Source organism: Dasypus novemcinctus, chromosome 8 (genome assembly GCF_030445035.2).
Source record: "Dasypus novemcinctus isolate mDasNov1 chromosome 8, mDasNov1.1.hap2, whole genome shotgun sequence".
Classification (NCBI taxonomy): domain Eukaryota; kingdom Metazoa; phylum Chordata; class Mammalia; order Cingulata; family Dasypodidae; genus Dasypus; species Dasypus novemcinctus.
In genome coordinates, this window is record NC_080680.1 from 4,710,264 (window position 1) to 4,736,303 (window position 26,040).

A 26,040-nucleotide genomic window follows, 5' to 3' on the forward strand; every position below is an offset into this window, starting at 1 on the left:
GTTGACCATCCTCACCTCCCTGGTAGCTGACCTGTGCAAGTCCAACAAACTGGAGCGTAGGTGTTGCAACTCTGCTGAGGCTCAGGGCCCAGCTGGCACATGGACAGTCCAGAGAGTCAAGTCTCCTGAGCATACACCAACCCCAGCGCCAACCACAGGTTCAGTAAAAGTGACAGAAGAGGCATGCGTAGAGAGGTCACATCTGAGTCCAACTCCATCACATTCAGGAGCACAAATTCCAAAGTAAGGCCCACTGGCAAGGCACTGAACTCCTATATATTACTTTTAAGGGTAGAATATTAAATTTATCTTTATTTTTACTTCACATCTGCAGGATTGGTTTTTTGAATTGACAAAGTTATTTTCCAGTAATTACAAAATAACTTTAAAAATTAGTGATAGAGTAAAATTCCATGAAATGAAAATCTAAATCTAAATAGCACTTCTTACTATTTAGATTTGTATTGAATGATCATTTATATGGTCTCCCAAGACTAATTTTAGATAAGAAATGATCTGCTTAATTATGTTGAAAATAGTGCATGCTTACAAAAGTACATTGCATGTACTTGTCTCCTTTCTTCTCTGTGGTCATTTAGATCAAGAGTTGGCAAATAGATCAGAAGTTGGCTGACTATGGCTCGGGAGTCAAAATCCAGCCTACTGCCTTGTTTTTGTACATCCTGCGAACTAAGAATGGTCTTTCCATTTATAAATGGTTGGAAAAATATAAAGAAGAATATTCATGACACATGAAGCATATGAATTTCAAACTTCTTGTCCATGTATTAAGTTTCATTGGAACACACTGTTACGTCCATTCGTTATTGCCCTTAGCATTAATGCTTTCACACTACAGTGACATACAGTCCACGAAGCCAACGTTATTTCCTATACAGCCCTTCACTGAAAATGGTTGCCAACCCCTGACTTAGATTAATGGTCGCCTTTGTGTTCTCAAAATATAACTGTTTTAAGTATTCACATGAGTACTTGGTCCTTTAATGTTGGTTTGGAGCTAAAATAAGAGATTGTAGTTAATTTTGTCTGTATTCTAATCCAGATAATTTTAAGAGTTTCCATCCTATCTGTTTCCTAGGAGCAGCCACACCACATCCCTTTTCTGTGAGGAGCACCCCCGTCACTCGAGCTGTCATGACCCAGCAGGGCTGGCCCCATTCTGAAGCAGCTTACACCCTAGGACCTCCGCTCTGCCAGGGGCACAGTAAGTGGTGGCAAGAAAAGTTTTCTTTTCACAATAATGTTTTCTGGGTTTGAAACAGCAGTTTCAAAAGAGTAGACAAATGCTCTCATTTAGGCCAAAGAAAAAATAAGTGGTACAACTGAGAACAGGACAACTGACATAGAAACACAGTTAACACAAAAACCCTGTCTGTCTAATGATCAATGTTTCATAAGTGAAGTATTAATTTAGGGAAATTGACTTATGTTTTTTATTTAAACATAACTATGGAAATAGTATCACTTATGTATTAAATTTTCATTATATGATATTTAGTTCAGACTACTGTTGTGACAACTATAAAAACATCAGAACTTCCAGAAAAATTGAATGTTTGCTCAGCACTGTGATGCCAAAAGTTGATCAAATACTGAGAGAAAAGGAACCACAACCCAAAGCTCTACTGATTCATACATGCTTGGTGGTGATCCTGAATTGCCCCTTTCATAATCCACATATAAAATCCTCAATGCTAGAAGACATTGTTAAAATTTATATAATATTCCAACTGCTAGGCTTGAGTTGAAATTAGAACAGCAACTAGAAGTAAATGGCTATGTAAGCAAATGCATTTCAATATTTTACTTCAACTTTGTTACTGAAGTTTTTTTCTTTTGAGGATAAAGCTTCACATATCCAATATATCTAAATGTAGTTCATAAGTATTTTAAAAGCAAATATAATTTTCATAGGAGGTATATATTATCAATAGGGGATGAAATAGCCATGTGCACCATTCATAGTCGAATTTGAATATTTTCCTCTTTAATAAACTTGATTTTAATGCATAAAGATATACCTACTTATATTTTAGATCATAAATATTTGTTTTTCATTAAAAGTGTACAATAAAACAAACTTTTGTTTTAGAGGAAGATATGATTTGATAATCTCAGATTACATATAAACAGAAATTGATTATTATGGTATAAAAACAGAAAAGATGCTGGTATGTAAAAATTACATGCATATGTTTTAAAAACACCTTATTTTTTATCATTTTCTAATAGTTGTATTGCCAGTACACCTTAAACAAGTCACTCATTGTTCTGTAAAACTGAAAGATAAAACCAAGTTTCTAACTTACCTAACAAGTTTAATGTTCTAAAAAAATCAAACGACTTTATTTCCGCATCCCAGACTCCAAAGTAATGCAGGGAACGTGGAGAGGTAGCTTCTGGGGAGAGAACGAAGTGACTGTACAATTCACTGAATCAAGGAATGGATTAATAGTAAAGGAATAATTAAAAAAAAAAAGTACAGGTAAGTAAAAATGGAAACTGCCATTTAGTTTTCTAATATTAACTAGAGACGTTGGAAATCTTTACATGTTTCTGAAGGGGAGAAGATTGAAGGTTTGAGAAAGTTCCTTATATGATGTCTGACGAGTTATCCCTACATGCTAATTAGGGGAAGAAAGTAGAACCCCAAAGTTGAAGACAGGGTTAAAATGTGTACCACCGATGGGTTCCCCAATGCGAGGAAAAATGATGAAACACAGAAAGTACCTACCTGGCTCGATTCCGCAATCCCTACCCTGGCTCGATACATTTTTCTTTAAAACTCAGCTGAAAAGTGACCTTCTCCACGAGGCCTTCTTCTGGTCTGCAGGTCAGTTAGTCTTTCCTTCCTGGATTCTGATGTATCTCAAATGCCAAATTCTCTGGCTGGGTTTTAATTATTCCTGAAGGAATTTCAAGCCTGTCGAGAGCTCCTGCAGGGCATGCTTACCTTGTACTTCTAGCAAATGGATGACTGTCACAGAGCAGACAACTCACGACTGTTCAATGAATAAATGACTATTTGACAATCCCATACTTCACAAGACGCCTAAGTTTGTGATAATTTCTCAAGAAACTAGAACATGTGGTAATGGAGCACGTCCTTAAATGGCTGCCAGGTACAAGAGCTTTATGAAAGGAGTGTAGATTAAACTGAAATACCGATTCAAAAGCTTACAAACAGTCTCTGGTTATATCTGAGCCATTCCTCAGAAATACAGTCAGATTGGGCCATAGAAAGAGCTTGTCGAGTCAATACTCTGCTTGAAAAAAACACTTCTTGCTTTTTACTACGTTGCTTTTATGAGACAGAAATGCTTTCTGGTTCTTGTAAGGGAAAAAACCCTCCATATGACCTGTGTTTTTTATATTGTTCTTTTCAGAAGACAAGCATTGCCAACTTTTATTAAAATGCCTGGGAATGGTATCATTGAAAATTCCAAGATCTACAATATTGTGTTCATTGTGGCAAATTTCATTATATGTATTATTTAGTTTTAATTTATCTATTTATATTATTTCTTGATTTTAGTAAATATTATTTGATTTCAAGTCTCAGAGGCTCTTTCAGAGGCCCAAGCTTTGGAGCAGAAGCTGGGCTAAGTATAAAACCTTCTTCCCCTGAGAAAACTTTTAAAATGCTCCTTATCCGCGGACATCACCCCCTGCTGTGGAGAGGTCTGAGGCTGCCTCATTTCTACCCCAGCACGTGGAGGACACTGTTGGGAGAGACGGCTCCCATGGGCCTTCAGCATCTCCGCCCACTCTTGCTGAGAGGGCGGACGGCAAGGCTTCTCCGTCTCCTGCCCTGAAGCCAGCCACGCCTGTGGCTAGCTGTGCAGCAACCGTCTTAGTTCCCACACAAGTACCAGAGGCTAGTTACTTGAAAAACAAAGACGTATTCTCATCCTCCTGGAGGCTAGAAGCCTGAAGTAAAGTTATTGGCCATGCTCCCCAGAAACCTAGCAGGAAGACTCCTTCCGCGCCCCTTCTAGCGTCTGGTGTGTGCCACCATCCTCGCCTTGCCTTGGCTTGGGGATGCAGCACCCCAACCTGCCTCTGTCTCCCTTCTTCCCTCTATGTCTCCCCTCCTCACCAGTGATATTGCATCAGGAATACCCATCATTCAGTACGACCTCATCTTAACCTGAGTACATCTGCAAAATCCCTATTTCTGAGTAAGGTCATAGGTGCTGGGAGGTAGGACTTCAGCATCTTCTGAGGGGACCCAGTTCAACTGAGCAGGTCAAGGGGAGGGGGCTGACTTGTTTGCTACTTCACACCGTGCTTATTGTTTGCTGAAAAAGTGTTTGGCCCTTGTTCCCTGGGTGTCTTGCAAACCCGCTGTGTGCATAGCATCCACGTGAACCCACTGCATTGCCCCTGCAGGACCTGGACACAAGGGGATCTGGTGCGAACGTGCTGACGCTGAGCCTGCTTGCTGCGCTGCAGTAACAGAGTCCTTTGTCTCTGACCCGGGCGTCTCGGGTCTTCTGTTAGCATCCATCAAAGTGTGGCAAGCTAAATTTTTAGCTCGCAAGTAGGGTAAATTCTCAGACTCTGCACAGTTATTGTCAGAATTTTCACCCTTAAAGTTCAAATACTTGTCCAGTATGTCTCAGTATTAATCATTCTATATTATTTTTTCCTAAAAAAAAAAAAGTGTGCCTTTTTCAATCCAAACATTTAACATAAATGTTTTATTATGCTTTGAGTACATTTTAGGTTTCACTTGTTGGGGACTCTGGGACACTTGCTACCATTACATCGGCTTGTTTTCTCCTTTGTCCTTTGACTTAGCTTCCTCCTGCAATTGCAAAAACCACAAAATGGGTTGACTTAATAGGAATTTATTGGCTCGCAGGTTCAGAGGCTTGCTTCTTTTCAGAGCCGGTGTCTTCTGAATGGCCAACAGTCCTTGATATTCTCTGGATTTTCTGTCACATGGCATTACACACGGCGGCATCTTCTTTTTCTTCCCACTCCATTGACTTCCAACTTCTGCTCATTCATGTGTCTTTCTCTCATAGTTTCCAGTAATAGGATTAGGGCCCAACCCCATTCACTTGGACCACATCTTAACTAAAAATGCCATCTTCACTAGGTCCTATTTACACTGTGTTCACAACAGGAAGAATGGATTAAGATTGAGAATATGTTTTCCAGGGTCACAATTCAATCTACCACAGCCTACATACATTTTTTTTTCTCTAATTGCTTTAATCTCTTTGTCCCTCTCCTCTATATTTAATGAGATTATCACCTCTATATTTAAATATTATCTTTAATGTAAATAACATGGTTTTAGCTTTGTTAATGACATTTTTTGGTATTCTGATGTATGTATTATTTCTTGAATGATCAAGTTTAGGTCTCAACTTATTTTATTTTTCCTATACATTTTTTATCTCTTTTTAAAATTATCTAATATTTTTGCTCTTGTTTTACTGGACTGTTGTTTTTATTAGTCCCATATTGTGAAGACTTTACAGGGATTTTCACCCCCTTGGGTTGTATTCTTTCAGAGCCAGTTCTTTGCCATTTGTATGCTATGATCCATCTTTATTTCCTTCCTTTCTTCCTCCTTCTCTCTATCTCATATACTCTTATTTGTTTCTTTCTTTTCTTTTCCTCCCCAACCCTCCCTACTTCTTCCTCCCTTCCTCCCTCCCTTCCTTCCTATCTTCTTTCTTTCCCTCCCTCCTTCCTTACTTCCTTCCTTTTCTTTGCAATATGTATACATAGTTTCCATGCTTCTTATCTTGTTTTGATGTAGCCTGTGCATTAAATAAAAATTATTTCCAAGAGTACCTAGTCTCCAAGATGGCCAGATAAGTAAAATAGGCCCTACAGTCTTTGAATGTTCAGAAGGGATGTGAGACTGAGTGTGTATTCAGGGCTGCCTCCAGACGATGTGGAAGATATGCTAATCCAAACTGGCTTGGATGTGGAGAATATGTAACTCACCGGGAGGAAATAACCTATCTGATACTAAGATCTGAAGAACCTAACCAAAGGTCTGTTTACCATCACTGTTAGTCTTCCTAATCCTATATCCTCTGTATAAAAGGGTCTGGAAAAGGCTGTTCAGGGCTCGGTTTTTATTAGGACAAGAGTCCGCCGAGTCTGGCCGGTCGAAATAAACCAACTTCCTTCTCGGTATTCTCGTGTCCTGGCCTTCGAAACCGCGCCTATCCGAATTTCTCCACTACATTTCATGCTTTGCTTAGTAGTAGGCAGCTCTGTTCAAATACTTAATTCATTTATATATAATGCGACATCTATCTCCTCATATCTGACACAGATTTCTCTTCCCTTCTGAGCCTTAATTGCAGGGTTAAGAGCTGTAGTTCTGTCATTTTCCCATAATTTTAGAGATCAAGATGGTAAGGCGGAGCTTTTGCTGGTTTGATGGGTATATTGGCTATTCTCTGTGCTGCTTTCTCTTCAAGAATTTTTAAAATGCTCTGTACCGAGTATCCCACAGCCTTGGGTGTCTCGTACTCTATTACTAGATAGACCTAGACTTCAGGCTCTTCACCGAGTTAAGCATTAGCCCCTGGAAATGTGGACCTTTCGCCCTGCCTCTCTTGAGAACCTGACATCAAACACTGTTACATGGAGACTCTGCACTTTTGAGTATTTTTTCTAGATTATTTTCCATTCAATCAACTCACCTCAGCCCACCATTTCTCTTCAAATGTGGATGTATTTGCAAGACTCCTCAGGATGATTTCATTCACCTTCACCTCCCAGCAGGATTGCTGAGGGTGTGGTAAAGATGTGAGATATTCAAAATGGTCGCTCTGGCAAAAAAAACATCGAACATCAAAGCATGTCTTGAGGCATCTGTCACAGGTAGGAACTGCTTATCCAAAAACTTACCCCATCCCAGTTAGTCCAAAACCCTGGACTCAATCCAAATCCCTCTCTTCCCTTCACATTTCATATCCAATTCATCAGTAAATTTAATTGGTCTGATTTCAAAGTGATTCAGAATCCCACCATGTCTAACCACCTCCACCACCACCTGCTAGTGGGAGTCCCCGTCATCTCTTGACTGCCTTGGGTCTCTCTTCTTTTGCCTGCCTTCCATAGCCTACTCTTAACATAGAATTTTAATTCTCAAAATCATCACCATTTGGATATTGATGCCATGGCTACATGATATGAATATTCAGAACCACAAAATGAGGGCTTGTATTTGCTGTCAATGCTATAAGTATAAAATTTAGCTCTTACTTTTGTTTCAGGATTTTCCCCCTTTCATATGTTTCTCTACTTATAAACAGAGTCATTTTGGAATGCAGCTTCCTTCCACACAGAGACTTCATACCTTCTCTTTCCTGCTTTCCGTGGAGAATATGTTGCCGTCATGGCTTTCTCGTTGCCGACGTGGCTTTTTTTTTTTTGACCACAGCTTCCTCTGGGGTATTTGTCGAGAACCTGGGCATCACAGACTTTTTCAGGCCGGAGCTGCTCGGTGAGTCACCCACTCTGGAGAAGTCCACAGAATGTCCATTATTTAGCAGTCAGCTTTTTAGCCAAACAAAACTTTAATGCATTGTCATTCTCACTTTATCAGTTGTATTTCTATATTAAATAAATAAATTCTATGATCTTAGGTAATCATTTTGCCTAAAATGAGAAAGCAAGACAATGAGGCTAGAAGCTTGTGATGACCCAGAAAAATGTTGTGCCTTCTCTTAGCTAGAGCTACCTGCCATCAGGATTTAAACCAAATTCATCACATAACTGTTTACTGAATTTCAAAAATATTTCACCAGGCATATTTGTTTTTTTTTCATGTACCCAAAGCTTAATTCCTTACTGCCAACATGTCTGTTTAGTGTTTTTAAAATTGTATGAAAAAAAGGAAAAAAGAATTATAATAGTAAATTAAAATAAAATAAAATTATATGAAGCTTTGAACTACCTTTAAATAAAATTACCTACACATATAAAGCCAGTACTCTGTAGTGCTCTTTCTATGGGAAAATAGCACCACAGCTTAGGACTTAGCAAGATGAATAGTGAACTCCAAAGATAAATAATATGTTAAAGTCAGTTTGTTTGTTTGTTTTTCCCCTCCAGGATACAAGTTAACTTAGTCCTGCTATCCCAAATCGGACTAATGATTTTCTGCATCAGTGTTGTTTCCTTTTATAGTGAACTTATCATGGTGCTTTTTCTCATCTCTAGTCAAGAATACCTTCTCTCCCCCACGAGCTAACCTGTACACCAGTCATCTCTACTAATTCCAGCTCCTGCGGAAGTGACCTTCTCCTTCGATGTGGGGAACGGGCCCTGTGAGGTCACTGTGCAGTCGCCCACTCCCTTTATTTTATTTTATTTTTCTCCTCCCCCTCTCCCCCACCCTGCTCTTTGTCATGGGTTTTTTGTTTTTTTTTTGCTGTCTGTGTTCATTTCCTGTGTGATATGTATCTATTTCTTTTTGTTTTCTCTTCTTGTCTTTTTCCTCTAGGAGTCACCAGGATTCGATCCTGGGGACCTCTGATGTGGCGAGAGGTTCCCTGTCAGCTGTGTCACCTCAGTTCCTGGTTTCTGCTGTGCCTCGCCATGACTCTTTGACTCTCCCCTTCATCTCTCTTGTGTTGTGGCATTGTCTTGCTGCATGACTCACCTGCCTGGGCACTGGCTCACTGTGCAGGCATATTTTTCCCACCAGGAGGCCCCAGGGATCGAACCTGGGTCCTCCCATATGGTAGGCAGAAGCCCAATCACTTGAGCCACATCTGCTTCCCCCACTCACTTTAATGACAATCGCTGGCACCACGTGAGGGCAGAGAGGAACGTGAAAGAAGCCTCGCTGCAGGTGGATCAGCAACCCCAGAGGACACAGCCTCCCCCCCCTGACTGGCACGTCCACTTGCAGCTCAACAGCCAGCTCTTCGTTGGTGAGTGCTGTGGGTTCACGAGGAACTGTGCTGTAAGGGCAGAGACGGGCCGGAGAAGCCACAGCTGTAGAAGCAGACATTCTAGCAATGCCAAACAACAACTATCAATACTACTGACACCCTAATATCAAGGAACTTGCTGAGTGCCTCCTCCTCCATATCTCATTTGTAGGTATTACTGTTTACAGACAGGGGAGGAGCGACCCCCTGTAAGCAGACTCCAAACCAACCATAGAAGATCCCCAAACCCGGACGCCTCATATTTCAGGTGATCGGCATTTGTGACAGCTACATTTTTTCAATACTGTGTGAAAACTTATAATTTTTTTGCATTTCCTCCATTTCACTTCCAGTGGAGTGGAGAACCTATCTCATAACTGGGGCAGAAGCCTTCCAGGGCCCCTTCAGATTCAGACCTGACAAGCGCCAGCCTTTGCTTCTCACAGTTCTGCCTCCCTCCCAGGTTCTCTCCTATGTGCTCTGTGTTTATAGGCCGGCCTTGCTCCTTTATTCTACAGTCAGTGGATTTACAGCTTAGGGCTCTGGGTAATGGAAGTCTTCCCTTTAGTTTGTTTACTTATTGTTTGCTCACTGTTGTTTATCTTTCCCAAGGGGAAAAATGTAGTTTGCTATATTGCTTTTCAAACGATTCTGTCTTCTAATTTAGGAAGCAAGCAGATTAAGGAAGTAGCTCTTGATTACCCATGCCTCATACATTTTAAAGAAAATAACGGCACAGTTAAATTAGAAACTCAGCTAAACCACAAATTATCTCATCGCCTGTTTGGAGGAGGATACCTACACCTTCTGATCACTAGATGCTAAGGAATGAGTTCAAGTGCGTGGAAGTCTGCGCGTGTGGGGGGAGCTCTGTGTGGGGCGGGATGTCGATACCGTGGCTCCATAAACAGCGTTAAACGTGGATGGTTCCCTACATTAGGCTTACGTGACGCCTCTTCAAACACCTGCAACCGTCAAACTGCCTGAAAGGAGAAACACACAGTGGGTTAAAATTAAGGAAAATTTTTTTCTCGTTTTCAATCCTGGAAATAAGTTAATGGAATTCCTAAAAAAAAAAAATGGTGTAAAAATAAACCCAAATTAGCATTCACACTAAGCTCAAGTTTATAAAATTGTGGTGGATGAATCACTGGCTTCAGAATCACCATGATGTTGGCTTAAAATTCAGATTTGGGGAGTCATCCCAGTCCCACTAAATCAGAATCTCTGGGTACAGACCCAAGAATCTGCTCTTTTCAAAAGCTTTCCAGATAATTCCTGTGATCTTAACATTGAGGACTATTGCCTTATTGGCTCTACACAAGTGTTACAGGCTCTCTAAACAGTTCTTTGGCATTCTGGTTCCACTTTCACATGATTAAATATATACATATCTATTACTCACTTAATGCTGTACCACCATGTCCTCAGAGAGCAGTGGATGGACAAAAGGCAGACTTTGGGTAATATTTTCCTTCCAGCTTTCCTTTCCTTGCTCACTCCTTAATCCCTTTTCATACTTTATTATGGAGAGTTCTTCCAAATAAATTTATTTACATATATTATTATAAAATTTTTGAAAATGTATACATAATCATGATAATGTGTGTCATTGTTCATAAACAAAAGCTATAGTAATGTTGGTGAGTCTTTATTTTGTTCTTGTTTGAGGAACTAAAGTAAATATCTTTCTAAACTGAAGCTGAAAAAATATTTGCCAAACCCAACAACGTTTAAAAATTTATTTTATCCCATGTCATTCAAATTTTTGCATATTTACATATATGCAAAAGGATGTATGTTCAAAACCTTTTGACGAATCACAGTTTTCACCATTCTCTATAAGGCCTCTGTATGTCCACTATGTGTCTATAAGACATAAACTCCTGCAGGAGAGGCCAAGCACCGCGTCTCCCGGGCCCGTTCCCTTGCAGGGGGCACGGCCACGCGCCCGAGAGGCTTCCTGGGGTGCCCTCGCTCCCTGCAGCTGAACGGGGTGACGCTGGACCTGGAAGAGCGCCCACGAAGGCGCCGGGCGTGGAGCCGGGTGCCCGGGGCGCTGCAGCAGCTACGGACACTTGTGTCGCAACGGGGGGAGATGTGGGGAGAGGCCCGGGGGTCGCGTGACTGCGGCGCCTCTGCCTTCGCCGGGCCGTTCTGCTCGAAAGGTCAGGCAGAGCAAGGGCCAGGGGAGGTGGAGACCTGAGGGGAGCAACGCTTCTGACGTTATAAGGACAGGATACGACGGCTCTATGCAATTATATGCTATAGAACAGAATTGCTTCTGTCCCAGATTCTGTATTTAATTTAGAAGTAGACATGCCTAGTTTTGAGAAGCCCATGGTTACTTCTTTTCAAAAGGATATCCATCCCCCCTGGTTTCATTATTCAGAAGATCTTGATTTTCTTTTTAATGCTGATGCTTTTGAAACAACTTCATTGTCAACAATCTGTCCTTGGTCAATTCCTGAGTTTAGGATCATTGAAATATCTTTGATATTTATGGCAATGGCTTGAAGTAGTGCAATAAAAATTTTTAATTGAAATCTATTACTAAACAAATAACTAGCATTAACTAGAAGGAAAATATTTAATATTGATATATAAAACATAGAACCACTTAAACATTTTGTTCTAAGATGTGTAATTATCTGTTCTTAGAAGAATACTTGGATAATGATTATATGAAACGAGCTCTGGCATAAAATAAAATTTCTGATTGCTGATATTGGAAGAAGGTTGGTCCTTAAATCTCCCTATTCCTAATTCCTATAGGAGAATTGCTTCATGCTCTCTGGAAAGCAGTAGATTTCTTTTAAAAAGAGGAGGAAAAAAAAAAAAAAAGATCCTAGAGAGATACTTTTGAATGGTAGTGTAAGAAGCTCGTAGAACTTCTACAAAGTGAAACAATCATAACTCATGAAAATTATTAAGCAACAACAATTTTTTAAAATTCTCTAGCAGTTTTTTAAAAGCATACTTCAAATGGAGAAGAATTTATTCAAGAATTCTACTAATTTATTGGTAAGAACAGCAAAAACTTGAAACATTTCAGCTGAAACCCACTCATGGACTCTGTCCCATTTAGCATGATAGAATCTCTAATTTGTGTAGGTATTGTCAAAAAGTTGGAGCTTCCTGACCCCCAGTTCCCAGTCCAGCACTGCAGTTTCTCTCTGAGAGGGTCAGGTTGCCAGCATTTCTCAGCCTCCCACTTAGCTCCCGCTAGCTAGAACAAGGACATTCTATTTCTATTCCAGTTCTTGCGTGGAACAAAGCTTCTTCCACACAGCTCTTTTTTGTATAGGAAAGTGTGTTAGGGTGATCAAGTATAAAAATCTGCCCACTTAGAATAAAATTCTCTGAGGAGGGAATGGAGATAGGGGTTCAAGGAGAAAAAGATACTATGTAGACTATCCTACAGGTCCACCGAGCTTCTCACACTACCATTTTTATTCTAAGGGGGCAGATTTTTATACTTGATCACCCTAACAAACTTTTCTATACAAAAAAGAGCTGTGTGGAAGAAGCTCTATTCCAGGCAAGAACTGGAATAGAAATAGAATGTCCTTGTTCTAGCTAGCTTATAGAGCAATCTCCACCCCACTAGAGGCAAGCCAGGAGAATACCACCCCTACTGAGTTTTCTACTTATAAGCAGTCCACTCTCTCAGCCAGAGTGGTGAGGTAGAGTTTTAGCCAAGGGGGAGGGCAGGACATAAGAACAGGGAGCTCTGTAGATCTTCCCAAGTGAACTGACTTTATTTGGAACAGAGCATGGGCAAGTCCAGAGGGAAGGGTTCTGCTGAAAACAATGGACATTTTAGTGCTAAGCAATTAAGAGAAGGCTGGTAACTCCAAGATATCAAGACATGGAGCCATACATAGATAAGCTAGAAGTTTAACAGAAAGAGCTACTAAATAGGTAAAAGAAACAGCAGAAAAGAGTTCTCCTGAAGTCAGAACAAACTTCACAGACTGGTTTTGAAGACTACCCCTGAAAAGGGGCCTGAATTTAAATGGATCTGACTATGGAGAAATATAACTCTAGTATATTCTGAAAAACAATAAAGTGATAAACTGACAATGAATAGAGGTAAACTGCTGGGTTTGATATCAAAGACAGAGACATCTGAACTGAGAGAAAAGGGAACTCCACAGTCAAGAGAGCCATGCTAAAACCATAGTAACTGTGTGCATACCCAAGAATACACAGTGACACACTTCAGGGGAAATAGACTTCATTGAAAGAGTCCAGCCAACTCACAAAACACATAAAACAGTAACATCAACAGTGAGTCCTGGGGTGAGAGAAATCAATGTCCTGAGCTGTTGTAATATATTATCTGATATGTCCAATTTTCAACAATGAGAACTATAATATAAAAATATGAAACATGCAGGGAAGAGGATTTGGCCCAATGGATAGGACATCTGCCTACCACATGGGAGGTCCAAGGGTCAAACCCAGGGCCTCCTGACCCGTGTAATGAGCTGGCCCATGCACAGTACTGATCACACAAGGAGTGCCCTGCCATGCAGGGATGTCCCCCATGTAGGGGAGCCCCACACACACGGAGTGCACCCTGTAAGGAGAGCTGCCCAGCATGAAGAAAGTGCAGCCTTTCCAGGAGTGGCACCACACTCATGGAGAGCTGACACAGCAAGATGATGCAACAAAAAGAGACACAGATTCTGGGTGCTGCTGACAAGAATCCAAGTGGACACAGAAGCACACACAGCAAATGGACACAGAGAGCAGACAACTGGGGGAGGTGGGAAGGGGAGAGAAATAAATAAAAAATAAATCTTTAAAAAATATATATGAAACATGCAAAGAAATAAGAAAGTATGATGCACACGAAGAGAAAAGCATAGGCAACAGAAACTGAGAGGGTCCAGATGTTAGATTTAGCAGACAAAGATTTCAAAGAACCTGTTATAAATATGTTCAAAGTCTGAAAGCAACTATACATACAGCAGTAAAGGAAGGTATGATGACATTGTCTTACCAAATAGAGAATATTAATAGACATAAAAATTAATTAAAGAACCAAATTAAAATTCTGGCATTGAGAAGTATAATAATGAAAATGAATAATTCAGAATAGAGGCTCAACAGTAGGTTTAAGCTAGCAGAAGAAAGAACCAGTGACCTTAAAGAAAGATCAATAGAGATTATTCAATCTGAGGAAAAGAGAGAAAAAATGGTAAATAAAAATGAACAGAGCCTCCAAGAAATGTGGGGCACCATTAAATGTACCAACACACATGTAATGGGAGTATCAGAAGGAGAGGTGAGAGAGAAAGGAGCAGAAAGAATATTTGAAATAATAAGAGTTGAAAAGTTCCCACATTAATCTACACATGCGAGAAGATCAACAAAATCCAAGTAGGATAAAGTCAAAGAGATTTATACCTGGATGCCCCATAAGAAAAATGTTGAAAGACAAAGAAAAATCTTGGAAGAAGAAAGAGAAAAATGTCTTGTTATGTACAAAGGAGTGCTAATAAGATTATCAGTTGGCTTCTCATCAGAAACAATGAAGGACGGAAAGCAGTGAGATGACATATTCAAAGGGCTGAAAGAAAATAACTGTCATCCAAGAATATTATACCCAGCAAAACTATCCAGAAAAATGAAGAAAAAATAAAAACATCTCCAAATAAATAAAAACTAAGATAATTGGTTCCTAGCAGACCTGCCTTACACAAAATACTAAAGTAATTCTTTTATATGAGAGCAAGTGACCCAAGACAATAATTCAAATACAAATATAAAACAAAGGAACAAAGGTCACTGATAAAAGTAATTTTGTAGTAATTACAAAACACAATATAATTGCATATTCATTCCCTTTTCTCTTAACTGATTTAAAAAGGAATTCTTTAGTGCAATGTGTATAAAAATGTATTGTTGGGTCTACAACATAGAGAAATGTAATACAGTTGGAAAAAAAACAGCACAAAGTAGGCTAGGGGGAAAAAGCTGTACTGTAGAACAAAATGACAACAGATGGTAACAGAAATCCACAGAAATAAATGAAAAGAAGCAGACATGATAAATAAGAGGGTTTACAACACATACTCTATAAATATATCCTTGCTTTTCTTTCTTTTCTTAGCTTCTTTAAATAAATTATTTATTTGAATAATAATTACAATATATTATTATGTTTGTGACATGTATAGATGTAACATATTAGCACAAAAAGGGGTGGAGGAAATAGAGTTGTTATAAGAGTAACTTTTCCATATCTCACTTGAGTATAATGGTGTAAAACTGAATTAGACCCTGATAAGATGTGTAGTGTTAAGTCTATAGCAGCCACTGTGAAAATAACTAAAAAAACATAGTGAACAAATCATAAAAGGAATTAAATTGCTACTCTAGAGAGTGTTGGTAAGTATGTGAAGAAACTGAATCCTTCATATATTGCTAGGGAATGTAAAACTAGTGCAGTGGTTTTGGGAAAATTTGGCAATTTCTCTCAAAATATTAAACATAGGGTTATCACATGACCTTAATTCTTATTTCTTGAAATTGAAAAAGTAAAAATAAATAAATAAAAGTAAAAAAACAAAGCCAAACAAGCAAACTTCACTAATTATTTTATCTCCCAGGATATTTAAAGACTGGACTCATTCTTTAAATATATGAAAACAAGATCCTTGTCTTTGCGTTTTACTAACATGAAAGTTCACATGCCATTCCAGAGATTTCTGCATATTTTGAAACCGGCTCCTCTGTGATTTACGGTTTTCAAGAATGTTACACCGTAAGTGAACACCCCAGCTCCTTCACTGCTTGAGCTCATGGGGAGGTTGCTCTGACGAGGGAAAAAGTCACACGGAGCTTCAGAACCGTGCCCACTCCAAGCCTGTTACTTCACGTGAGCTCCTTCTGTGAGGAATACCTTTCAACTGTCCTTGCCAAAAACGGGGAATATCTTTTATGTGAGGGGAAAAAATGAATGAGAAAAAGAGCTATAATGACATGGACCTCTCCAAATTTCAAATTACAAATAAGGAAAGAAATCTTAGCACTCCCAATGGTCAGGATGTTTGTTCTTTGATTTTTCAGTCCTAACCATACTGTTTATCATAAAAGCTAGCATTTCAAGATGATAGTATGATGATTTTTCTTCCATTACAAGTTTGATAATCTTAAAGATTTAATATGACACTGTACTTCTTATTATTGCCAGAAGGTCTTTAGTATTGCAGATGAAAATTTGCAGCTCACTTTATAATAAAATATCTAGTTTTTATATGGAAAATATCCCCTACTATTTCTATGCAAAGCAGAGGAGCATTACCGTGGATGTGAAATTATATAAAAGACAATATAAACTTTATAGAAGACAAGGTCTCAAAATACATACAATTGTTCTTTATCTCATCAGTGATTGAGAAGTCAGTTATAGCATGTCTACATGAGAAGAAAAGTGAAGAGACAGTTACCCATCAGGGGCAACAGGGCATTCGAAGGCTTTCAGCATTGAAGCACCAGACAATGCTAAACTTTGTTGCATAGTGAGTCAGGACGAAAAATTCATTTCTAGATAAACCTGCAAAAATCGCTGACTAACAGGATCTCTATAGAAACCTTGTCTCCTGAAAGAAGTCCATTTCTTCCCTCTTTCTTGGTTATGGTAGAAGACTATTCTTTTTTTAAATCTGGTTTTAAAAAAATTTATGCACATGTCAACATCATATAAGTCTCATTAAAAGAAGTTGTAACTATGGAAACTGAAAGCCATTACAATATTGCATGATGTTTCATCATTTCATAAAATAAATACAATAGTCATAATTAATTTAGAGACTAGTTCAGAGTTTTCCTTATGTGTAATTTAAACCTTTTCATTTAAGAAAAGATTTGGGAGACTGCTTATTATCAACAGCTTTGGTCTTGACTTTAAAAGGGTATAATTGGACTCAGAATTTGACACTGGAATTGCACTTAAGTAATCACTACTCCAGGAAAGATAACTGTTGTATCCATCCAAATCTATGCTAAGTAGATTCAAAATTGTGCTCTATAATCTAGATGGAAAGCTTTATAAAATAAAAGTGCTCTATAATCTGGATAGAAAGCTTTATAAGATACAATTTTAATTTAAAATGTCATTTATTTTCCTCTTTAGGAAGTTTGGAGATTTAGATACAAGCTAGACAAACATCAAGATTCAGACGTTTTTAACTTCGATTTTAAAAACGTGGCTGATGGGAAACTTCACCATATGAAGATTGACAGAGAAGGAGTGGTTTCTGTAAGGTAAGGCAGCAAACTCGAACCCAGAATAACTAAAACTATGATTCTGAAAATGAATCACAATGCAAAAATGTGTAAATAAACATTAATAAAAGAGCAATCTATTCACTGAGGGGCTGGTTGTTCATGCTGCTTTAATTTTTTTTTGTTTTGTTAAGCAATGTAATTCTGTCAAATTTATTATTAATAATTGACCATTTGAAATGTCATGGTGTCCTTATCTGTTTTATTTTACTTGGTAGGGAATTGTCTAGTTTATCATGGTGACTATTGGTAGAATCCATTAATTGATATTTTAGTGGGAAACTTTTCTCATCTGATTATAGAAGAACAGATACTACAGCAATTTAAAGCAAGATTATAAAAACATGCAATATTTTCTTTAAAATAGGAATAAGAAAACAGACCTGAGTCAGAGCAAAGTAATTAAATTACACATTCTCACTGATTCTGGAAGGAAAATACTATACTTAAATCTGTACATTGAATTACATTTCTTGGCTTCAAGTTTCAAGGTTTCTCTTGAGATAAATAAAAGCTTTTAAGTTTAAAATTGCTGATTGCATTAGTGCGTGTGTGTGGATTCTACCAATCACAGATTCTTACATTCTAAAGAAAAATAAAGCAAGGAAGGGGGCTGATAGATGGCATTATAAAAATTGTTTATACAATGAGATTCCCCTTCCAAATGATTCATTGTTTGAAATTGCTCTCTTTAACCTTTGCGGTAACATTTATGAGAGGTTTCCATGGTCATTTTCCTTGGTCCCCCTTGCTTCCTGGGCTCTTCTCATCCACATAGTGCTCTCTTTGGATGTCTCCTTCTCATGGAACATGTATTATTTCGCCAGAGTTCAAGGAGACACGTCAGCCTGTGCTCGGGGACCCAGTTCAAAGTCCTGAAATCCCTCACATTGGGAAAGTTAGGTTGTTGTGGAATTAGAGAGAAGTTCAATTATTTGAGTATAGAGAGGCCAGGACTCAGGAATGATTTTGAGAAGGAAAAATGGTTTATTGACGGCCGGCCAGACTCGGGAGCTTTCTGTTTGAATCCCGAGCCCCGAACAAGATTTTCAAATGTCTTTTATACCACGAGGAAAGGCCAAATGGTCGCTTTGTTCAGTTCTCAATAGGCTTCAATTAGCATATATATCTTCCACATCTTAGGTAAACTTTTAGCATGGACTCCAGACATTCTAGATAAGCTTTTAGCATATTTACTTTTTGCATTTCCCCTAAATACTTAAAGTTTATAGCCCTTGCATTGTTAAACTGTTTCCTGGGACTGGAGCCTGTGGCTATTGTCCCTAAGGGCAGGACTGCAGCCTCTTACTGTTCCACACCCACAGCCTTCAGCTTAGGTTATCTCTGAAGAGACAAAGAGCCTTCCACCCATAGCCCACATCATTCCCCCCCTTTTGCCAAAGTTTAACTTGCTAAGCTTTGGCATAATTATTGTTGGAGCTATGAGGTGGATGGCTGTTTGTTGTTTTGATTAATTATTTATCAGTCTTTAGTACAGCATCTAGGACTGTTTTTAGAAGTTTAGAACTTTTCATTCTGGACAGCAGAATCTTGGGCAGGGGCCTCTTGCAGTTATTCTGCTGCCACTGGCACTCACATGGATTTCTAATCAGGTTCCAGATTCATCTATTACTTTTATTTTACTCTTAAAGAGTTTACACCTTTAATTTAAAAGGGGTGCTGAAGGGAGAATATTTCTTTTCTGTAACTGCTTCTTGCTGGCCATGGGCTGTAGTCATTGCCTAATAAGGTGTAAAACTCTTATTAATTTATTTTAACTGGAGGAAGATGGATCTGGCATTCTGTACGAAGTTGGATGAAGTTTTCATATGGTTAATAAGATGTTCACTCTGAAAGAAACAAACTTAATTAAAAATTTGGAATACCCATTTTTAAAAGAGGACACATTGGATTACAGAGGTAGACAAGGTTAGGTGCCTATAAAGATGGCACTCCTTCTTAAAAGCTGGTGGGAACAGCATATATATTCTTTTTTAAGTTATCCATCTTTAGAGAGAAATTGCAACAGACACTTAGCTTTGTCTGAAGACACATTCCAATATTATTCCAAGCCGTTTAATGATTGACACTCATTCACTCTGTCAGATGCTCCTGGTGAACTGGCACTCCTTGGGCAACTGGCTTCACTCAGGATTAGAACACTAATTTGGAAATACTCTTAGTTTTCACCTGTGGGAGTGATCAGAACTACAGAATAAAGATTTTTACACTTTGGTTTTCATTGTACAATTTCTAGCAATTTTGACTTGTTCAATAGGTGACTCACCATCAGCAAGCAAGCCTCACTTTTGCTACACAGCAGAGTAGAGCAGAATATAGAAGTTGACTGAGACTGGCTGAGACTGCCACTTTATTTTATAGACATGTTATTAACTGGTTAGAAAATGATTTTACCAGTAATTTAACATGTCTAATATACTTCTGCACTTGATCTAAAATAGAAAAGATAACATTACAATTATTAGGCATATATTTAGTACAGGATAAAAGTACAGCACTTAATATTAACTAATGTATTACTTAATGCATAAGGATTCAGACTTGCAATTATTAGTTTTGAGTTTCAGGTTTGTAATACCTTATATGTTATCTCTCCATGAGAGCAGGCCATAATGCCAATTGTGTTTAAGTTCACTTACAGTATCCTGGTATCATGGCTCCACTTAGCATGTTCTTTAACGCAGTGAGCAAGTTGCAGCATCTTTTATCTTAGAGAGATTTTCCAGTATTTCACTAGCCTGGTGCATAGTGCTCTCTGGCACTATGGAACAGTGCCAGTCTGGAGGCGATATCCATTGTACACTTGGCTGTACTGAGTCATTATTGGCTGCTGCAGGAGCTTGAAACTGCAATATAGTTTCCATCGACTTCAGGAGCAGAACCAGAGACTGATATAGCACATATTTTAATTGAGGGGTCAGTGACCAGCCTAGCCAATAACTCACATGGAGAGGCCACCTGTAATGTATTCAAGGCTTGGTTTGAATGCACAAGAGTTTGACAATGTTAAAGTTTATTCTTTGTTTTTATATATATTTTAAACAACTTAATGCAACACATATATCAAATGACTGTTTACTTACACAATTTTACTATGAAGATAACAGTAGGTACTTTACTTTAGTAATAGAGGAAAAAATATTTTTCATTGTTAAAATGAAAACAGAAGACTTCTAATATAATCAAGATAACTTTTTATTACCATTTACTTAAATATGTACTTTGCGGTGGCCTTCAGACAGGTTTTATTATCATTAAGTTATTTCTGCTACCAAAGTTATTTCTGCTACCAATACTAATCTAAGTTTTAGTTAACAATGACTTCTCTAGAATTAGAACTATTTGAACATTTTCAGTTTGGCAGATGTTTTACAAACTCCTTATAATTGACTATAGCCACGTTGACTAGACACTTCATGTTTAAATAAACTTATTAAATTACAATTACTAAAGAAATTTACTCTTTATTTAAGAGAGCATATCTACAATCTCTCTTTTTTTTTTTAGCCTAATTTCACTAATGTGAACTTACAATTTTCATTACTTTAAAGATTTCGTACATAATGTTAATTTAGTTTATAAATTAACTATGGGAGATTACACTCAAGTTAAATAAAATTGAAACCATAATAGTTTATGCAAGGAATGTTCTCTTTTTTTCTTACAGGAAGCTAAAAACTTCTTTTCTTTAAGTTATGAAAATTATTAATTTAAAAGCATACTGACTACTAGGTTTTAAAACACATTACACAATTACTTAATTTTTTTAAATCATAACCCAGGAAAGATCTCTCCATAGTTTTCATGGACTTTCCTTTACTTACTGAAATTTGTTAATAGAGCCACTAATTACCTTTATTTTGTTGGAAAGAAATCTTCTGGAAGAAAATAAGGCTTACCAGATTGTGGAGAAGAAAATAATTTATTCTTAATCTTGCAAGAAGGGGTGCAGAGCCAGATATGGCTGGTGCCATGAACAAAGAAAAATGACACAATTTATACTCCTAAGCCTAGCATGCAAGCTCTTCTTCTGTTTTTCCATAGATTGGATACTTCCAAAGTTACAGCTTATCTGAGATTTAACTTTCCCACACAAAAGTTTGATTTAACTGCTTCCTCTATCACATTCCAACCATTTTAGTTTTTACCTGCTCCCCCCTTTGTCAAATAAGGAATAGAATTTAGTGCTGAAATGGCACCGACTTAGCTCCTTCTTGGGCATCCTTCCACTGTCTATAGGACTGGCTTAAACTGGTCTCCTCCACTGCTGTCCAACCTGGGAGTGGGAGACTGAGGCAGCAGGCCGCCAGGTTACATCAACATTTTCTTATGTGAAAATTAACCTAATCTTTGTTTTTTTGCATTTTATGGCTGACAAAAGGTTTAAACTGGGAAATTACCAGGCAAACTGATTTTTAATTCCCTAGCCTAGTAGATAGATTTGATCTGCTACACCTAGTCTTGCCTTTAAAGCTCTTGCAAAGAGGAGACCCTTTCCCAATTGTTTCTATAATCAGATTTCTATGACTTTTTCATCCTGCTTAGTTTAATTTGGGCTTTAAGAATATTTATTTACATGTATAACTGCATATTCAATTAACAATTTGAATAGAGCTCTCTTAAGAATTTTCATTTGTTAATTTGATATTATTATCTTGATGTATGAAGACATACACTGAGCAAATGGGCAGACACAAAGAGTTAGACACAGAAACAAAACTCATTGATATTATTTATAATTTGCATTATTTTATATACTGTTTAGCTTAATTTGGGGTCCTGAAATATATATTACTTATAACTGCATATTTAACCTCAACAATTTGAGCAAATAGGCAGACATGAATAGTTTGACACAACAACATGACTTTAGTTACTTTAAACTTCTAATTCTTACAAAACAAGTGTGACTGCAAAACATTTCAAAGACTTTTGAAACTCTTCTTAATTTGCACTATGACCATGCAGTTTACTACAAGAATTTTCTTTCTTACTTAATGGATTGTAATAACCAAAATGTTCTTAATGCTTTAGCACCATTTTGTTTTAGAACTTTATATTTTACTTTGAAATTAGCAGAATTTTGGATAAGCAACAAGATTAATTTTATATATATTTACTGAGGCTATTTGAAGCCTCAGGGAGACAGACTGCTTTCTCTCATGAATTGCCACTCTTAGGAACACTGACTGTCAAGGCAGGAGACTTCTCCCCTTCCACCCCCCTTTTTGATTTTGGAGATAATAAAACTCCAGTGGTCATTTAACCTTATTCCATCAGGCAGTCATTTATTTAGTTTACACTTGAATTCATGAGAGAAAGGGTTACTAATACCAGGAGAGGAGACAGTGATGTCCCAGCTCTTCTCAATTATGAAATAACCATAGGCAAAGGCAAAGGGTGAGGTTAGGCTTGAAGTAACCATAAACAAAGGAAAGGTTAGTTTAGAATTTACACTTAAATAATAGTTTCAGGCTAAATTCGCCCAGCTATAATCTCAGTTATTGTCTTTCCACTGTTTTATAATATAAATGCATTTATAAATGATTTTAACTCTTAGTTACAGTTTTTATTAATTTTTTTAAAAACCTATTAATTTTATAACATCTTTAAATACCTTTCATTCGACTTATAACATATTAAATGAACTTAACCATTACTTTAATTTTTCCTTTAAAGTAAAAGAATAAATCTCTTGCAGTTAGTTTGAAATAAAAGGCTACTTTTCAGGATTTGATTTCTAGAACATAAAATGTTCTTTTAAAAGAGGTAAGACTCTTCTTCAAACACTGAGGAAATGATGAGGTTAAAGCACAAGAAGCTATTGATAAAAGATTTTCTTTGTATATTGATCTTACTCAATTTTAATCATAAAAATTTTCCTTCCACAAACCGTCTACACTTTCAGTATTCATTCAGGTTCTGTCCCACACTCTACTCTTTCCAATAATCAATCATTTTATCTTAGGACAAAATCATCTTCTGTTTCCTTAACAATAAAAACACACTCCATATATCCCACATACTAAGTTACCAGGCAAACTTCTTACAACATATAATTGCCATTAATACTAAACAAGTTTGTTAAAATAATGAACTTTTTTTTCACTTTAAATACTTAGTAGCATGTAATACCAGAAACAGTTTTTTTGGAAGCAAGTTGGCAGGGGAGACTGGCTGCCGAATAAGTTTGTTATAAAATTGCCTTTTATTATTATTATTATTAATTCAGTTTTTGTTAAATAATGACCTTCTGCAATTAGCCATTTAAATACCTTAATTTAAACAATGCTTTGTAAAACTTTTAATATTATTTATACTTTTAAGACAAATTTTACCTTCACAGAACACATTCTCTTACTTAAAGTTACTACAATACCTTCTAAGAACCTGGGAAGAATGCAAAGGTATTTTGGCTTTGACACCCTAAGGAGGGAACTTTACTGCATTTATTCTGATTCTGCTTTCCACCCCCTTCACTTCCCCCCCTTCCAGGCAGTAGGGTGCACAACCAACAGGAATGTGGCTTATGAATAGAAGGGTGGACTCACTGGAAAGGGGCAAGCCGCTCTCCCCTTTCCAGCTTTCAGCTAAAATGGGCAGACAGAACCTACTCAAATTTGGCAACTCTCTTAGGGACCCAGCCACCCTGACTGGGACATCCCCAACAAACTTGGGTGCGTGGCACAGACACAGATGGCCTCCAAGCCCCGGCAAAGGGCCAGACCAGAGACAAGACAGCAGAGCATGCACAAACATCTAGACTCCGCAAACATCCAGACTCCTCAGCTTTTGCCCCAGAATCATTTCACCCCCTTGCCAATGGCAAGGGAGGGCTCCAGCTCAGCTGTAATTCTACTTTACATAAGGACACAACTCTAACACTAGCATTGAGCTGACACAGACAGAAGCACAAAGGTCACTAATCTGACTCACAAGTTTATATATTTATTTTCACCATGGCTGCCCCCACAGCCATCACAAACCTCAGAACACTTAACATTTGGTATAAAGCGAATTCATTCACAAATTAGCACCATAACAAAAGATTTCAGCTAGACTTTTCTACTGTTTAAACTTTACACCCAGACCAAGCTCTACCAGAAAAGCCGATCCATTTTCCTGTAACCAAGTTTTGTTTTCCTTAATCTAGACCAATTTCCAGGACATTAGGACTTGAACTTATAAATAGCCCTTCCTATTAAAATCGAGACTCCACTCCTTTAGTGGATATAAGACTAGTACCAGATTCTAACATGCAGTTAGACAAACTCAAAACACCAGGGCTTTTCCCCGGTTTTCCTCCTTTTCCCAAGCCTAGAGAGAACGGCTTCCCCCCAGCCTTCTGGGGCTACTAGGGTTCTCTCGGGAGGTGATCAGCCTCCCCTTCCTAGCAATTAAAGCTAGGGCCTTCCCGACTATGCTCACCCGGGGAGTCTTACCTTCTTCCATGTTCGGAGTTCTTTTTCGTTCCCAGAATCTTTCTCTTCAGACCTTCCATTGCCCTCGATTTTTGTCGGGAAGATTCTGGTGGAGCCCACATCTTTTCTGGATTAAATTTAATCCAGGGGCACCCAGATTTGGGGTTCACCTGAGTCCTCCCGGCTTCCTCAGGGATTTGGAACGGGCAGCAAAATGCTACCATCTCTGGCCTTCATTTGTTGTCCCATCTGGGTTGCCAAAAATGTTGTGGAATTAGAGAGAAGTTCAATTATTTGAGTATAGAGAGGCCAGGACTCAGGAATGATTTTGAGAAGGAAAAATGGTTTATTGACGGCCGGCCAGACTCGGGAGCTTTCTGTTTGAATCCCGAGCCCCGAACAAGATTTTCAAATGTCTTTTATACCACGAGGAAAGGCCAAATGGTCCCTTTGTTTCAGTTCTCAATAGGCTTCAATTAGCATATATATCTTCCACATCTTAGGTAAGCTTTTAGCATGGACTCCAGACATTCTAGATAAGCTTTAGCATATTTACTTTTTGCATTTCCCCTAAATACTTAAAGTTTATAGCCCTACACTCAAATAATTGAACTTCTCTCAAATTCTACAACCATATGAAGATTCTTGAAATGAAAGAACATATAAAATAGAATTTGCAGTCCTGTTCAAGGACTAAATGCATTCAATGTAAAATCAAGGAGTGGAAGAGAAGGATGGACAATTTAGAGAAGAAAATAGTAAATTTTCAGACCTCCCCTGTGAGGAGAAATGTAGGGAACAACAGAGGGGAAGGAAGAAAGAAAGAAAACACATCCAATGCTCCCCTTATTGATATGACTGGGGGAATGAAATGGGTGAATAAGCATTACTAGTATTAATAAAAGAACGTCTAGGTTTCATATAACGTAAAATAATGTGCTTTTGATTATGAGTGCTAGGAAAGTTCAGAAGAACTCTGAAAACACAAAAGGGAAAGAGGGGACAGGAAGAAAACTGATCAAACCAGGAAAATTAAAAAAAAGGAAAAACAGAAGAAGATGAAACATACAGTGAGTAACACATGATAAAATAGTATAAGATAAAAAGAATAAAATCAGGTATAGTGATTGTTAATCTAAATGTAAATGGACTAAATTCTGTCATGACTAGCTGTATAAAAATGTTAAATGCACTTTTGGGTATTGGGGGAAAAAATATGCACCAACAGCTAGCAGGTAACAGAAAATAAATTTAAGAAAGGAATTGTGATATTAATATCAGAAAAGACAATTTATTAGAAGAACTGAACAAGATAAAGAGGAAAATTATCTTGGGATAAAAGGTATAATGTATCA

General features: G+C 37.9%; 1 pseudogene; it reads left to right on the forward strand.

Annotated features, from left to right (window-relative positions):
- The window catches only part of LOC101445115 (contactin-associated protein-like 3), a 116,603-nt pseudogene that overhangs the window by 90,152 nt on the left and 411 nt on the right, over window positions 1-26,040 (forward strand).